The following is a 17,434-nucleotide window of genomic DNA, read 5'->3' as shown; positions in this document are numbered from 1 at the left end:
CCATTAGTTTCCCTGGGCAGACAGGTAACTCAGTTTGTAGCCAATGCTAAATTACAGTGAACACTAATGCAAGTATTCAGAGTTAGGAGTACTTCAAACTGTCAGCATTTATGTAATTTCTAGAGATGTCTTTTGTTGTAATGGAATGATTCAGGGTTAAAGTACAACTATTTTAAATATTAGTTTTCTTTAAAAATTGTCTACCTAGCCTAGCATAGAAAGGGCAGCAAAGAGAAGACAGAAAAGGGAAAGGAGGCCTTGTCAGGCAGTTGATGTCACCAGGTGCTTCCTGTGGGATGGTGAAGCTCCCTCACCAGAGGCCATCTCTGTAGCTGCTGGCGCTTTCTTCTGTGCAGAGCGCTGCTGACTGGATGCTACTCACTGTGTGAGGGAGAGGACCTCCAGCGCTCTAAAAGGACTGCAAGTGCTCTCATGGCTTTATTTGATTATTAGACTTTGAAAATGATAGCTATTAAAATACGATTGCAAAATGGATGCAATAAAAGTTTCCCCTCCTTGGCCCAACGAAGTGTTCGGTTATCAAAAATGAAAGAGGACACGGCACAAACGGGGAGAACTGTTCCTCAATAGGGTGTCTGACAGGAAGACGCTGGGTCTTACTTAAGAATTCTGTGAAGTCACTAGACATAGCTGCACAGTTAAGAACACTCTGGTTCCCAGCACCCATACGGAGGCTCACTATTGTCCCTAACTCCAGCTCCAGGAGATTTGATATTTTCTTCTGATCTTTCTGGACACCAGGCATGCACATGGCACAAATACGGGTAAGCAAAACACTCATACGTATGAAATATTTTTTGGAAAAAATTGAGACAGGGTTGCTCTGTGTACTCCTGGTTGTCCTGGACTCCCTTTGTAGACCTGGCTGGCCTTAAATTCACAGAGACCCACCTGTCTCTGCCTCCCTGAGTGCTGGTATTACAGCCGTGTGCTACCTCAGCAGGCTGAAAAAAAAAATTGAAGTATAAAGAAAGAATTCTGTGAATAAAGCTTTGCTCTCCATCTCTTTGATCGGAAACTTCCATCAGAGATAGTGAGTGGGGTGATGCAATGGAGACACCTAGTGGCTGGTGTGGTTAATGCAGCAACAACACATTTCACCATGTTGGCTTCCTGTTTTCTGTGTGTACACTTCCTCTTGAAAATAGACATTAAGAACCGGGCGTGGTGGCGCACGCCTTTAATCCCAGCACTCGGGAGGCCGAGGCAGGCGGATCGCTGTGAGTTCGAGGCCAGCCTGGTCTACCAAGTGAGTCCAGGATGGCCAAGGCTACACAGAGAAACCCTGTCTCAAAAAACCAAAAAAAAAAAAAAAAAAAAAAAAAAAAGAAAATAGACATTAAGTATACTGAAGAAGAAATTCAATGACAGCATAATAAACCTATGAATGTAATGTCATTAAAAACTAGGCCTTCACTTGAAAGATGGAAAAATATATTTTAAACATGAATATAGATTTCCCTTTTCATCATTAATTGTAATTTAGGTAAGAACTGGAAAGATTAATATTTGAAACCTGAAACTAAAACTTAAACCTTGTGAGGGCTGAGGAGGTGGTAAAGTGCTTGGCATACAAGCAAAGAGGTCCTTAACAAGCCACAGGTGTTAACTCTTGTAATCCCGCGCTGGGGAGGAGAGGAGTGCCAATCCACAGGGCCTGCTGGCCAGCCAGCCTCATTTAACTGCCAAGCCTTATGTTCAAATCTCTGTTTCAGAAAGGATTAGGTGTTTGGGGCTTCAGAGAAGGTTTGTGGGTGGGATCACTTGTTGCTCTTGAAGAGCACTGGACCTGGGTTGTTCTCAGAAGCCACACAATAGCTCATACCATCTGTGACTCTAGTTCCAGGAGCTTGGTCAACATCTTTTGATATCCACACATAACAGGCATGCGTGTGGTGCACACACATGCATGCAGGTAAAACACTCATACATATAAAAATTTAAAAACAAAACTAAACAAATAATCTCCAAAGGTGAATGGCCCTGAGGAATTATATCTGAAGTTGACATCTAGGGGTCCGCCTGCATGCACATACACATGTATACATGTCCCTGCAAACATACATGTTCCTATATGCCATCATAACATGTATGCATACTCCCCTATATATTCAGACACAAAATACTTAAAATTTGAAAATGTCTCTGTAACGCCACTGAAATTGTCCCCACATGAAATGTATTAATATATTAAAATGTAAAGACTGTAAAAAACTTGTTTTTGTAAAGTACACTTATTTTATTTGTAAAATATATTTTATTTTAAGAAGAAAAAAAAAGAGAGAGAGCCAGTGAGATGGCTCAGTGGTAAAAGCTCTTGATGTGCAAGCCCAGAACTTGAGATTCATCTCCCAGATATCCCAGGAGAACTAACTTCTAAGGGTGTCCTCTGACCTCCACACATATGCCTGCACATGTATTGTCACACACACACACACACACACACACACACATACACACCAACACACACACTAAATAGGATACTAAAAAATTGCTGCTTAGTGAAGAAATAAATGGGCTTAGTTTACAAAATAACTTTTATCATAACAAAAGTTGCATAAGTTCATTTAAAAGAATGAGAAAACCCTGGAAAAAAAGAAGCAGTATGTCCATTCATTCCTACCTTGATACATACATATGTGCCGCATACATATATATACTCACACATATATGCATCTGCATGCATTTCCTCATACAGCAAATTCCCTAGGAAGTGAGGACCTTATGACCGAAGGCAGAGGTTGAATCATCTTTCCCAGGCTTGCTTCTCAGTGATGGAAGAGGCGGGGCCCACTGCGGGCTGAGAGTCAGCCGCAGCAGCAGCATGGCCTGCAGTGAATGTTGGACACCACAGCAGGTCCATCTTCTTTCCCTCTCACATCCTGGCAGTGAAGTGAATGTGCTCTCCTCTGCACAAGCATTCACCATGAGGTACCTCGCTATGGCAGGCCCAGAGCGAGGAGCAACACCCCGAGACTTCAGTATGAGCCAAATTAACCTTCCTCCCTTTTTACGTTTATACAATATTTGGTTATAATAATGTGAGGTGGAAACACAGTTTTTATAGTTTTTCCTCTTTACATTATGAAGAAGCCCTTAGTATACATTTGTCTATACATAATTTAAAAAGATATAATTTCCCCCTATATAGGCATAGGATGCTTTATTTAACCAATTAAAAAACTTTGATATTTGGGATTGAACCCAGGGCTTCCTGTATGCGAAGCAAGCTCTCTCTTTCTCTCTCTCTCGATTTAATAGAGTTTTATTTCCCCAAATGTACAGCTGATTTAACCTGCTCATGCATTTTCACCAGCAGCTGGGGCATCTCCACTCTCGGTGTTTCTTGTGTAAATTACTTGGACTCTGTGCTTTGAAATTAGCTTGATAAGTCCTTTACTAAGTAGCTCCTGAAGAGCTGCCCTGGCCAAGGAACTTCAAATCTTCAGTCTCTCAGAGACCACAGCTGGAGTAATAAGCTTATAATTGGGACCTTCCTTACAGAGTTTGTCATATGTGGCTTTGTCAAACAGGACTAGATTGTTGAGCTTGTCTCGAACTTTTCCTTTGGACCACTTCTTCTTTTTGGCCTTGCCACCAGATTTATTTACTGGGTCTTTGTCGTTTTTGGTCGACTTTCAGGCATCTTTCTTCTTCTTGTCGTCCTTGGGTGGCATGGTGAAGCTCAGAGAGTGGCGATGACCACTGCAGCCTCACTAAAGATGCCGGGGTGAGGGGTGGGGGGTGGGTGTGGGGGGGAGGGGTAAGGAAGCCCAGCGGGGCCAACAGTCCTAAGCAAGCACTCTTACTGCTACATTTTTAGCACTTTATATTTTATTTAGGAACAAAATCTTACTATATAGCTCACACTGGCCTTGAGCTTGTAATCTTTCTGCCTCAGCCTCTCAAGTGACTGGATCCATAGTGGTCAAATACTGCCACTGTAATGAATGTTCTAGATTAATTCATTACTCACACTGCTTTTAAATTTAACTGCTGTATCCAGATCACGAGACCTGGGAAAAAGACCACCAGGATTTGATACCGATACAATATACATGAGGACCTTTAATCGAAACAAGCCGGGCTCTCACCAGTCACTAACACAATGGTATCCAGAAAGAGCCTCAACCTCTGAGCTGAGGGTAAATTTATAGGTTCCTATCCCTCCTAGGATGCCAAAGTGGGGAGGGGAGGGTCCCAGCCTGGCAATCATCTATTGGTTGAGTAACATAAAAAGATCTAATGTCTAAAGTGACCGGTTACAGAAAAAGGTGTGAAGACCGCACATGGCTTATCTTTCTTTGTTCTCTTTGTTCACTACTTTGTCCAGTGAAGCGTCTGGCTTCTTATTAACCCTATCTCTTGTGGGCAGGAAGGAATGTGGCCATAAAACTGGGTCTCTTATCAACTCTATCTCCACTGGGACCCTTTGGGTCAGTCATTAGGCATCATTACCTCTAGAGAGGCTGCTCTTTGCAGCTGCCCAGATTATCTCCTGTAGGCCTATTTCTTAACCTTCTAACCTTGAAATCTAATTTTAGTTCTTCTGTGATACATAAGAATTATTTAAAATGAATATCATATACAATTTATAAGTTTCAAAATTATGAAGTATAGCATAGTCAAAATACATATACATTGTGTGCACACACATGTGTATACAGAGGTGGAAAACAGCTCTGTGAATGTTAGGAAAGTACTCTGCTACTAAGCTGGTGCCCCTGCTCTGTCTATACACTATTAAGCAAGCTGGGTGTGATGACTCATCTCTGCAGAGGCTGAGGCAGGAAAACCACCATGGGTTAGAGAGTAGCCTGGGCTTCAAACTGAGGGCCTCTCTCAAAACAGACAATAACAAAGCAAAGACAAAAACAATTAAAAACATGTATGTGCCACAGAGGCCATGAAAAGAGCATCCTGACACATCCCTCCCTTTGGGATTATGGTCTTTAAGAATTTGAGCTGCATTATCAAATTATTGTCCAAAAACATACTATTCATATGTATTCTTTAAAGACTGCATCAGGTACATGCTTATATCATGACTCATAAAGTAACTATTGTTTATTGTAATCAGTAGTAAGAAAAAAAATAGATTGAATTTTATCAACATCACATTGACATCTAAAGTTGTATCATTATCCCTAAGATGCAATTGTAAATATAATCCAGCTTACTGTGCAACCTTATGATATTTAGTACAGAAGGCATTTGCTGGCATACACTGACCTGTTATGGAAGCCACACTAGCCCAGAAAGGCTGAGACAAGTGGGCCAAGCCTAATGACAGCATTTGCACCTCAGTACAGGAATGGCTTCTAGTTCATGTCTTCTCTTGAACTGCTCTGTATGCACGACTTTTTTATTAACTATATTGTTGGGGTCTTATTCCTCTACCTCCCTTCCACCAAACTCCCAACACTAGGTAGGAGAGAAAGGGAAAAGGGGCATAGGTTTCTTAGTCTACTTCCAGCTGGTTAGGGTCATTGGGTTCTTTGGGAAAATACCAGTCTCAGTTGTTAGGACATCCAGCAGTCCAGCAGAAACAGTAGCCTTCCTCTTCCTCTGACCGTCTCCTCGAAGAATTCTCTCTAAGTGTTCTCTGACTCTGTCTCTGTCTCTGTATGTCTGTCTGTCTGACTGTCTGACTGCCTGACTGTCTGTCTGTCTGTCTTCTTTCTCTCTCTCTCTCTCTCTCTCTCTCTCTCTCTCTCTCTCTCTCTCTGGGCTCTGGTATTTATACCCTATTTGAATCCTCAGAATTCCATTCTCTGTAGCTGGCAAAGACCATGCCCCTCTCTTAGCCCACAGGAGACACTTATCAGCTGTGGACAAACTAAAAGCAGCCCCATATCCCACAAAAATTAAAACAAAAATATAACATGACTGGGTTGTTAAGGAAATCAAAACTTCTACTACACTGCTCACTTCCCAGTGTCAGACTGATACTGAGCCTGGTGAGAGCTGAAGAGGAAAGGTGTCTCAGCATAGGAGAGCAGGTCTTTTACTAGTAAGGGGCACTGACTTCCAAGCTATGTAAGCCATAGAACTATGGCATATACATGTGTCTATCTGTGTATGTTTTGGTTATTTTGGTTTTTCGAGACAGGGTCTCTCTGTGTAGCCTTGGCTGTCCTGGACTCACTTTGTAGACCAGGCTGGCCTCAAACTCACAGAGATATGCCAGTCTCTGCCTCCTGAGTGCTGGGACTAAAGGCATGTGCCACCACACCTGGCTTTCTATCTGTGTATGAGTGTGGCCATACAGAATAAAAATGTACAAACATTAAATTTTTATTTCATATGTATGTGTTTTGCCTGAATGCATGCGGTACCTGTGGAGATCAAAAGAGGTTGACAGATACATGAGAGTTGGAGCTACAGTCTAATGTGGTTGCTGGAAACTGAACCTAAGTCACCTATAAGAGCAGTAAACGTTCTTGACACTAAGCCATTCCTCCAGACTCTACATATACACTTTTAGGTTAAAATATTTTTTTTCTAAAATTCTATATGGACAATTATTACTTTAAAAACCTCCATATGTACATGAATTACTTATAGATAAGTACATATAGTACCAACTAGAAGACATGAATAAATAAGAATTTCTACCTTAGATTGATGAGACTATATAGTAGATTAAATATTTTATAAAGTTACAAAAGGCTTTCAAATAAAAGATAATCATAGCTGATACAAAAACCCTTAAAGATGACTTCTATTGCTTAGTCAACATAAGACGATACCTCCAGAATGAAGATGTCTAAAGGAAAGATTTTAAAACAGTTATATGTATATAGATATGTCCACATGTATGCATGCCAGGTGGAAATACAAGCTGCTGTGTGCCACCCAGTGTGGATGCTGGGAACTGAATGGTGATATTCTGGAAAAGCAGCAAGTGCTCTTCACTGCTGACCCACATCTCTATCCCCATATAAAGGAGTTTTGATGATAACTTGGAGAAACAGGTTAGAAATGGTATAGAACAAAGAATAGTATCTCACATAATTGATCTAGTTTTGACTTTCTGTAAATGTACCTACTGCTATAGGTTCCTTGCCGTCCTCATAAATGTATGTGGTTTATAAGAAGGGTGCCTCAGGAATTCCTCTTCCTTGAGTATTGTATAAATGATCTGTAATTTACAGTATAAATGAATAAAAGATGGCTGTGTTATGCAAATAATGACTTTAATAGGCACAAATGTTTCAAGCACGTAACACTTTTTAGAAGATCCCAGGCATATGTAAAATAACTGATACCAGATTAAAGTACTGTTTGCCAGGGGAGATGCAGGAAGATGCTGGCTCTGTTAAGGCCTATCTTTAAATGAAAACATGCATGATAGAGAAGAATTGGCTAGAATGTTGAATCTTGTGGCTATGTTCCCTTGTTAATCAGAATGCTGTTTTCAGATGCCGAAGACTCCTAGCAGATGTCTGAGGAATAATGTCTTAAATCATGCTCTGGAACTTTCCATGTGGCAATTGTGTGGTCCTTCTGCTTAACTCTGCATTCTAATCTCAACATGGTCAAGATGTTCCCACAGTGTTGCTTATCATCACATAGGATAGAGGGCAAGAAATGGTTGTGCAAGAGCTCTAAATGATTGTAGCTAGAAAGGAAATAGAGACAAATCGAAAGTTAACATAACATTTTAAGTCTTGTCTTAGGGTTTCTATTGTTTTGAAGAGATTCCATGACCAAGGTAACTCATATAAAGAAAAATGTGTAATTGGGGCTGGCTTACAGTTCAGAGGTTTAGTCCATATTGTCATGGTGGGAAGAAAGTGGCAGGCTGGCAGACATGGAGCGGGACAAGGAGCTGAGAGTTCCACATCTGGATCCACAGGCAGCAGGAAAAGAATGACACAATGGGTGTGGCTTGAGTATATGAGACTTCAGAGCCTGCCACAGTGACACACCTCCTTTAGCAAGGCCACACCTAGTAGTGACACTCCCATTTTTATTAAAATCACCACAAGGCTTTTTGTAGCAAGTGGTTTATCAATTATATGTGGTTGGTGAGTTACTAATTTCTTTACACTCCATGTAAGATGAGTATTATCATTTAATTAACAGTGTTTATTGCTAATATGAAAAAAGGATTACGTCGTACCAATGGTGATATAAAAGTGGATAAAATATAACATTTTACCAAAGCCTAGTAGGGACTGACATATTAACATGCTATCATACAGTTAATACAAACTTTCATATTACACGGAAGCATGCAAGCCTCTATGGATGTGGCAAGGGTAAGTCTGAACATGGCATTCAGGGTTTGTCTTAAAGGGAGTCGAAGAGATTACTCTGTAATAATGCCCTGCACACTCCACATCTGGAAGAGGGTCCCATAATGTGTTTCTCTTCGGTCAGCAGTGATTTTCATTATCCATTCCTGCAACAAACTGAGTGCTTTCCCTCTGGACATCAAAGTGGTGAAGCACGAATCCCTTTGGGGATAAACTCCTGCATTTTTAAAGAATGATTGTTGCCAAGGCAATGATCAGGAAGCTGCCCCAGCATTTTCTAGCGCTTGGAATTCAGCACATTCTCACTAATTTGCGTTTTCAGAGGCTCATCTAGTTTACAAACCCCAGGGAGCCATGAAGAGCAACATTCAAGAGAGATTTAGAAAGTAAAATATGTGAACTCAGCTGAGATTGCTCTCTGAAAATTTTGGCATTTTCTCTTGACTAGTTATATAAATATTTAAGAAGTGGTTTGTATAGCTTTAGAGATATTTTCAAGATGAGATAAGAAGCATAAAGAGCATGTTTGCATTAGTAATGAACAGAATGAACAGATGATCTTGGCATGTGTATACAGTACTTGTAACACTTGACCTGCCATTTCCCTCTCTTTACCTCTGTCAGTCACAATAATCAGTATTTTCCAGATTCTACATCTGGCCTTAGAATTTTGATTTTGATTTTGAGACAGTGTCTTGCTATGTAGCCCTTGGCTGGCCTAGAATTACGTGTGTGTGTGTGTGTGTGTGTGTGTGTGTGTGTGTGTGTGTGTAGCCTCTGTCTCTTGAGTACTCAGAGACTTGTGGTGTTATGCTTGGCCTAGCCTTAGATTAAACAAACAAACAAACAAACCATTTAGTTAGAAAACCAACACCAACGGAAAGAAACTGCAATAGACATTTCAAGTAAGATGGGCAGCAGCAGTGGAGCTTCAAGTAAGAGGGGCAGCAGCAGTGGAGCGTGTGAAGAAGACAATGAGGCTGTCCTCTGGAATGGCCGTGGGGCTGGTGATGGTGAAGCCATGAATACGAGTCCTCATGCCAGCCAAAGCTACATAGTGGGACCCTGTTTCTATAAGAGAAAAAGAAAAGGACCCAGTGGGGAAGTAGGAATCGGCATGTACGGGGCCCACTCTAGTTCCTGTGTCTTACACGTTACAGGGTCTGTTTCCCAACAGAGTAAACTAAGTCTCATCTGAGTTGGAAGAAAGACACTGGATAGATGTTAACATAAAACTTGGGAGAAGTTGTAGAGAAGAGTGTGTAGAGGAAAAACTATGCCAAACTAATGCTTGTATTTTGAAAATGGCTCTGGTTCACATATACAATATATATTATTAATATTATATACATTAATATAATATAATATAATATATGCCTATCTCCAAAGGTAGATTACGAACTACCTCCCTGGCCAGGTGGGGTGGCTCACGCCTTTAATCCCAGCACTTGGGAGGCAGAAGCAGGGGGATCGCTGTGAGTTCGAGGCCAGCCTGGTCTACAAAGCGAGACCAGGACAGCCAAGGCTACACAGAGAAACCCCATCTCGGAAAACCAAATGAAACCAAACCAAAACAGATAAGAACTACCACCCTGCTGCTGGTTAGGCATATAATTCTTCTTCAGCTTTGTTTACATTTAATGCCATAGTCTTAATTTTATTTGAAGGTTGCTTCTCAGCAACAAAGATATCAGACATTTGAGAAAGAGTCAATAGTTCTAAGAGTAGGGCTAGGAAATCAATGAGACATCTGAAAGCCTATCAGCAGGAGGGTAAACAGTTGTGAGCCACTGGGATTTGTGCTTGGACAGTCAAACACCCACATAGAAGAGGATCTGCTGGGCTGTAGCTAGTATGTACATTATGGTACATTATGTACCCTATGGTACATATTTATATTATGGTAGCTGGCCCGGAATGAGACCAACACACTCCACTTCCTGGTTCTCCTACATCTTCTCAGGGTACTCAGTGTGACCTGCACTGCACAGCAGAGGTGATCAAATGATTTCCACGACTGCCATAGCAGGCATGATGGCTTCTGAAGTGGTCTCTTGGACAGTTTACTCTGGGCAACCTACCTGTCACGTGTGGGGTGCTGAAGCAGTCCTGTAAAGCCACTAATGAGTACAAAAAACCACTAATGAGTACAACTTACTAGCCATATGAGGTAGAAACTTGCAAAGTAGGTCCTCCATTCCTTATTGAATTTTTAGGTGACTATTAGCTGAAAGCATGATGAAATGTCATTAAGAGTCTCAAACCAGAACCACAAAACAGCTCACAAATTTCTAACCCACAGTGTTTGGAAGGTATTTTGTTTTATAATAAGTAGATGCTTATTTATAGATCAATAATCTCTGAGAATGGAATCTGCACACACACACCCACACAGGTGCACGCCTTTATTCCCAGCACTTGGGAGGCAGAGGCAGGTGGATCACTCTGAGTTCGAGGCCAGCCTGGTCTATAAAGTGAGTTCAGGGCAGCCAGTGCTACACAGAGAGACCCTGTTTCAAAACAGCAACAACGACAACAACAGTAAAAGGAATTTTAAAAGAATAGACATAGTTTTTAGGTTTTGTGCTGAGGATGTAGCTCAGTGGCAGGGTGCCTGCCCACCACGCATGAGACCCTGCATTTAATCTGTAGCACTGATAGAAAGCAAGAATAAACATATTCTGAGGTAATCAAAGGGGAAGGTGGGCCTAACAATGAATGCTAAAACTTCAGCCTTTTAACTCATTTCTAACAGCTGTGGATGTTTATACAGCTGGCCATGCTAGGATTCTCCTTATTCTGCAAATGTTTCCTAGCCTTTCAGAAATATGGGAAGAGTGATTGTGGTATTTGGAAGGCTGATCCAACCGCCTTTCACATATTTCTGAAAAGCTCTTCTTATGATGTGCCTTCTTATCCATGAATTTTTTTCTTTTCTTTCTTTCTTTCTTTTTTTTCTTTTTTTTTCTTTCTTTCTTTTTTTTTTTTTTTTTTTTGAGATGGTGTCAAGTTGCCCAGGCTGGTCTTGAATTCATTTTTTTTTTTAAGCAAAAAGTTTCATATGAAAATGTGCATGACCCAATTCTATATCACAACCAAAGAGGCCCTTTGCAGAGGGATGTGGGAACCTCTGCTGAACTGACACTGTTTAGACTCTTTCCAAGGCTTCTGACATGATGCTGCTGTTCCCTCGCAGGACACCATTCCGATGTTATCCTCTTGCCCACTTGTTGCCCTCTTGATACCCTCATCAATCATAAGATTCATAAAGGGATCAAAGCCCCGTAGTATTCCTTGTACGTGTCTGCCACCATTTAACTTTTCTTGTCGATACATTTCTTCAGTCCGGGAGGGTGGGCCTTGCTCAACTTGAACTCTTGAGCTCTTCTGTTTCAATCTCAGCTCCATAGCTGGGACTGTAGGTACGCACCACAGGGGCAGCTTTTTTTCATTGTCTATAAGATGGTTTATAGTCAAACATCTGACTAAGATTTTAAAAAACAGTGCTGAAATGAGCTAATTTTCATAGGCTTCCAGCATAGGTGTTCAATTTTTAGAAAATAGCACTACAAGTCATTGAGACTTGATTAGATATTTTATTGTACGGCATCATAAAACATGTCAGAGGTGGTGAAAGAGAAAATGGAAGACATCAGAAGCCAGGTGGCGCAACCAACCGCCCACACAATAAACAAGCATAAACCAACAAACATCCTCAAGGTTATTTTAGGTTCCTAGAAGGTACTTCACATTTCAGATAAAATGCCTAGACTTTCGTTGAATTTTAAGGAGAAGCTAGAATCTCACAGAATGAATTGTTGTATGCGCTTTTAGCTGTCTTCCCTCACCACCTTGATTATTAAATGAACCAGAAGTAAGCATTCCACAAATACTGGAAATGGCTTTTTGTTATTTAAAAAAATATTTTCTTAATTTCTTTTGCTTTTTAAAAAAAATGAGTGCTACCCCATGGACGGAAATAAAGCTTGATTTTCTTACGTATACACAAAAGCTAATATGGCTAAAGAAGATTCGTCAACAATCACATTTTTTTTGCCGTTGTTCTCTTTAAGAGAGCAATGGGGACAATGACAACCAAACCCATCAAAACCAAATGAAAGGCATGTATTTTTCTTAGAATCTGTCTTTAGTAACAAATTATAAGTGACACAAACAACTGTACTTTTGTATTTCCACGTTTTATCTGCCACACGTAGAGAGATTTAGACAGGCATGCTAGAGCCATGAAAACATGTAGAGATAGGTAATAATTTTGTGGGATTTTTTTCTAATCACCCATTCTAATCCCCAAATAATAAGATGGAGACCTGCAGATTTATTCAACAAGCTTTAAGGCACTAGAGCTGGGCAGATATGCATCTATTCTAACCGTCTGTACCACTCTGCCCACTTCCCAGTGGCATGCCATGAGTTACTCGCCATATTGGCCCAGCCTGGGCTACTTCTGCTCCATCAGGTCAATCCTCAGGGTCATGTCCTTTCTCTACTCCTTCTTTCTTCTCTCTCTTTTACCTCATGGACCCTAGGCTGGGAACAGAAGTGCTGCCTCCTGTCCTCTCTCACCCAGCTCTAGGCTGCAGAGCTTCCTTATTAACCAATCAGAGGTTTAGGGGGAGCATCCTTTACACAACATTGATATAGGGAACTTTTCAATAATCAGTACAAAGCCCATGTCCAGACTGGAATTAGATCTCGGGGCACAGAAATTAGCATCTGAATACACTGCGCATCAGACCAAACCCCAACAGAACCCCCTAACCAGCTGCTACCATTTGGTTATCCTAAACTCATGCCAAATTCAAAGTCAAATAGTATCAATATTCTGGGGGACCACTGTTATCATACAGTTAGTGGTCTCACTAGTGGTGAGGCCAAAAATTCTGGGAGCACTGCTTGACAAAGTTCCAGTGCCCGACTACTGAGTGCCTCTGCCATGCACCCTGAGGGCACTGCTTGACAAAGTTCTAGTGTCCCAATAACCAGGTGTCCTTAAGCCCTGCCTGATAAAGTTCCAGTGCCTGGATGCCTCGGATTGACTCTTTACTGCAGAAATTCCTGTTAGAGGTTTCTCTCCAAAGGCTAGAATTGGAAATTAGTAAAAGCTGATGCTAATAAAAACTAATAAAGTAATTGATGATTCCCTGGGAAAATACAGCTATGAAGAAAATTGAGTCTTTTACAGGATTTATTCAGATTCACTGTTAGATTATTAATAAATGATTTTGGTAAATGATTTAGAGGATTTTAGAAGAATTAATAAAGAAGAAAAATTTAGGGGAAACTTTGGAAGCTGACAAACTGTAATTAAAATCACTAGGTCTTTATGCTCAGCTATGGAAACTAGGAACTAGTTTAGAAAAAAAGAGATCTTGATCATGCCATTATCAACAGATCTTTGTGCCTGCTTAAAAGCAAAAGAAAACAGTTTTAAAATTCTAATGTTCCTTTACAGGACTATAGTAAAGACAGAAGTTGTATTGAAGTAAAAGTTCATGATGGGGTTAAAGGAAGACATTGGAGACAGTCCTAAAGTCCTAATAGTTTTCTATTCTCTACAAAACTACAGTAAAGATAGAAATTGTATTGATGTAGGAATTCAAGACAAAGTCACAGAGACAGGCATGTTGGCTCAGGGAGCTGCCTGCCCTTCTGAGTAAACCTGACAGGCCAGGACTTTCCTCATGTTGTGGAAAGACAAAAGGACAAGCTGCCACTAAGTAAAAAGGCTACATGATATTTTTAATTGATAGTTTTATTTTAAATATAAAAACGGAAAAGAAAGGATCAACTAAGGGTCAGGAAGACAAGTTTGGGGTATTAGGTGGAGGGATTGGTCTTTGATCTATTAACTATATGCCAACTTAAAACAAAATCAAATAGAGTCACTTTGTTTAACATCTTTTGTAACCGCAAGGCTTTATGATACCAATCACAAGGAAGAAAGCTTTGATTAAAAGAAAACTGATTTAATCCTAGTTAATTTTTAGTTCTCAGGAAATTTGCTGTTTGCTTGCTTCGTTCCCTTTGTTCCTAAATACTTATGCAACAACAACAACAACAACAACAACAACAACAACAACAACAACAAAAGATTTCAAGCTGTGTGTAATCAATGATTAAAGTCTTCTAGGGAAATGATTTTGTGTATAAATAAAGCTTACAAGAGACACAAGTTGTCAGAGCAGGTAAAGCCACTGAGGCTTCCTCTCTGTCCCATCTCTCATCAAAAGAAATTGAGTGGTGTCCCGCGACTGATTCTTTTTTCCCTCATTGCTCTTACATTCACCCTTCTTCGGGGGCTGGACCCTCATCCGGAGCTGGACTCTGGCACACTAGCCTGCCTTTTAGCGGCCTACAAACTTCTGATGACATCACCTGCTGATGCCAGATAAGAAGGACTTGCCTGCCACCCACCCCCTCCCCACCTCTGTCTCTTTGTCTGTTTCTCTTGGGTCTGTCTCTCTGTCTTTCTGTCTCTTTCTCTCTCCGCCCTCATGGCTCACTCAGGCTCTAACTCCTCGTCCCTTCCCTTCCCCCATAAATAAACCTCCTTGTACCAGACCTGTTGCATGATGTGCGATTCCTTACATATAACAGCCATAATTTCCAATATTATTCTATACCTGCACATTTTAATAAAAGGGAATATTTACATAATGTGCATAATAAACTGGGCTTGGCAGACCTGTAATCCCAGCACTCAGGGAGGCAGAGGCAGGTGGATCGCTGTGAGTTCGAGGCTAGCCTGATCTACAAAGGGAACCCAGGACAACCAAGGCTACACAGAGAAACCCTGTCTCAAAAAACCAAAACCCTCACCCTAACCCTAACTGTATCAAGCCAAAACCAAAACAAAACGAAAAACAAAAAACCCATAATGTTGCTAATGTGACCCAGTTTAACAGGAGCAAAATTAATGTTTAGGAACTCTTCTAATACAAGAGGTTATAAGGTTTAATATCAACCCAGGTAACATATTTTACTTTCTTGGTCATTTTGTTTTAATGTTTTTGTCTATGCTAGTAAAGCTTTGATGGACTCTATTTACCTCTGTGAAATGTTTTAATGTCTTAATAATTAGGCACATTTTGTGGTTAATGTACATTTTACAGTGCTGCATGAGAAGGTTACATCAACTCCAAAGGATTCCTGGAAGCCTGAGTCACAAGCCCGCATGACGGGAGCTGCAGCACGGGCTGGTGGGGATTATAAGGAGTTCCTGGCTGAGACAGTTTTCTGACATAAAACAATCTTGTGAAGACAGATCACAATGTCATTAAAGACCCAGCCTCCTCTTCCCTTTCTTTGAGGAGAAAGGGATGGGGGAATGGGGGTGAAGGTGAGAGGGAGAGGCTGGGAGGAGAGGAGGGAGGGGAAGCTGCTGGGATGTAACACACATTAAACTAACTAATGAACAAAGACCCAGCCTCCTTTATTTATTCTGCCATTTTCTTTTCTTTCTTTCTTTCTTTTTTTTTTTTTTTTTTTTTTTTGGTCTGTTGCTTCATGTCCCTCATGAACATATAAGCCATTCAAAGTCAAATAGCCTCTAGCTTTAAGGAAGTCTGAAAGGGTTTTTTTTTTTTTTAATCTAGAATTAGGGTCCCCTTAAATAAAGACCTTGAGTCTAGGGGGCTGTAGTTGCAATGATGGGAAATGAGGACCTCACTCTTACTAGAGAATAGAATTTGAGACCATAAGGTTATGACTTCTTGGGTCTCCTATCATAAATACAACGTAGTACAAAAGAAAGGTGTATGACACGATTTCTCAACCTTCCTAAAGCTGCCAACTTTTAATACAGCTTCTCATGGTGCAGTGACTCCCTCCTCCCCGACAATACACACCATAAAATTATTGTTGCTACTTCATAACTGTAATTTTGCTAGTTATGAGGTAAATATTTGATATGCAAGGCCTGTGAAAGGGGTCGAGACCCACAGGTTGAGAACCACTGGTGTGGGGGCTTTTTTTTTTGCCCCCTCTTAACTAGTGAGAAAAATTTCCCCTTGGCCACGAATCCAGTGGTAGCTTGAAGTTCTTCCAAAGCGCAAAGGAAGAGTGTAGCAGGATACTTGATTTCAATGCAATCCATGAGATTGTGAACTGTAAAAATCTTATCTTTGATCCCATTGTGATCCCTGAGACTGGACTGTAAATCCCTGTTTCTGTGGTTGAGCCCTAACACATCTTTACTCCAAGAACTTTGTTTCTTGTAAACAGGTGATTAAGGTATGGGTCAGCCAGCCTTACGCACACAGCACACACCTTTAATCCAAAAGCTATCTGTACACAGGATTTAATGAAATTAACCCTAGGTCAAGAGGTGGAGCAAGAAACCTGCTGACAGGGATTAAAGAGTGGGAGGGACTTTGAGTTGAGGGGTATTTAAGACAGCAGGTAGCAGTAGAAGGGGTCGTTGGTGCTTTCAGCTCTTGGGCTTTGCTTTTGGGATTTTAGCTTCAGCCCTTTAGCTCTTAGCTCTCTAGCTCTTGAGTGCCTCAGATCTTTGGCCTTTGACTTTTTGGGCTTTGATCTTGGTTTTGGGTGGGTGGGGGGCTTTTCCTTCTGGGCTGTCAGCTGAGCTAGTGAGCCTTCGAGCATTTTCCATTAGGACTAATCTGAGTATGAAGGTCAGCTGGGTGCTTTCTCTGCCTTTCTGAGCTAGCAAGGTTTTCACCACTGCATTTGGCTCCTGAGTCTTTATTGATAAAATAGAATGATCATGGATTTTCAATTAAAACAACAGAAGAAACCAGCTCCTGAAAACCCCTCCCTCTAAGTGGAAACCTGGAGCTGTGAAAACGCACCTCTAACAAACTTTAATTCACATTATGGATCCTTAAACGAGTGTAAAAATTCACAGGGCAGGGTGCAACAGTGGGTCCACCCTTGCATCGCCTTGCGTTAAATGCAAGGTAGAAAATGAACATTACCATCCACCTTCACGTCCCACTGTGCTGAACACACAGTTGTTTTGTGAGAATTCGGAGGGACTGGGCTAGACTGAGGTTTGAGTGACATCCATACTCCATATGCCTGGCTTTACACTCAGAGCCACTTACTCATTGGCATGCAGTGGGGCCGGCAGCAATCGGTCCTATCTTTACAGAACACGTGGCACTGTT

At 41.0% G+C, this 17,434-nt stretch overlaps 2 pseudogenes; both read right to left on the bottom strand.

The window, feature by feature from the left end:
- Positions 1–3,320: 3,320 nt before the first annotated feature.
- Positions 3,321–3,698, bottom strand: LOC127198030 (40S ribosomal protein S25-like; annotated as a pseudogene).
- A 7,735-nt stretch (positions 3,699–11,433) lies between these two features.
- On the bottom strand, positions 11,434–12,728 carry LOC127198763 (small nuclear ribonucleoprotein G-like; annotated as a pseudogene).
- Between the last annotated feature and the right edge of the window lie 4,706 nt (positions 12,729–17,434).

This window comes from Acomys russatus, chromosome 14 (genome assembly GCF_903995435.1).
Source record: "Acomys russatus chromosome 14, mAcoRus1.1, whole genome shotgun sequence".
NCBI classification, from domain to species: domain Eukaryota; kingdom Metazoa; phylum Chordata; class Mammalia; order Rodentia; family Muridae; genus Acomys; species Acomys russatus.
This window is presented reverse-complemented; position numbering and strand designations above follow the sequence as displayed.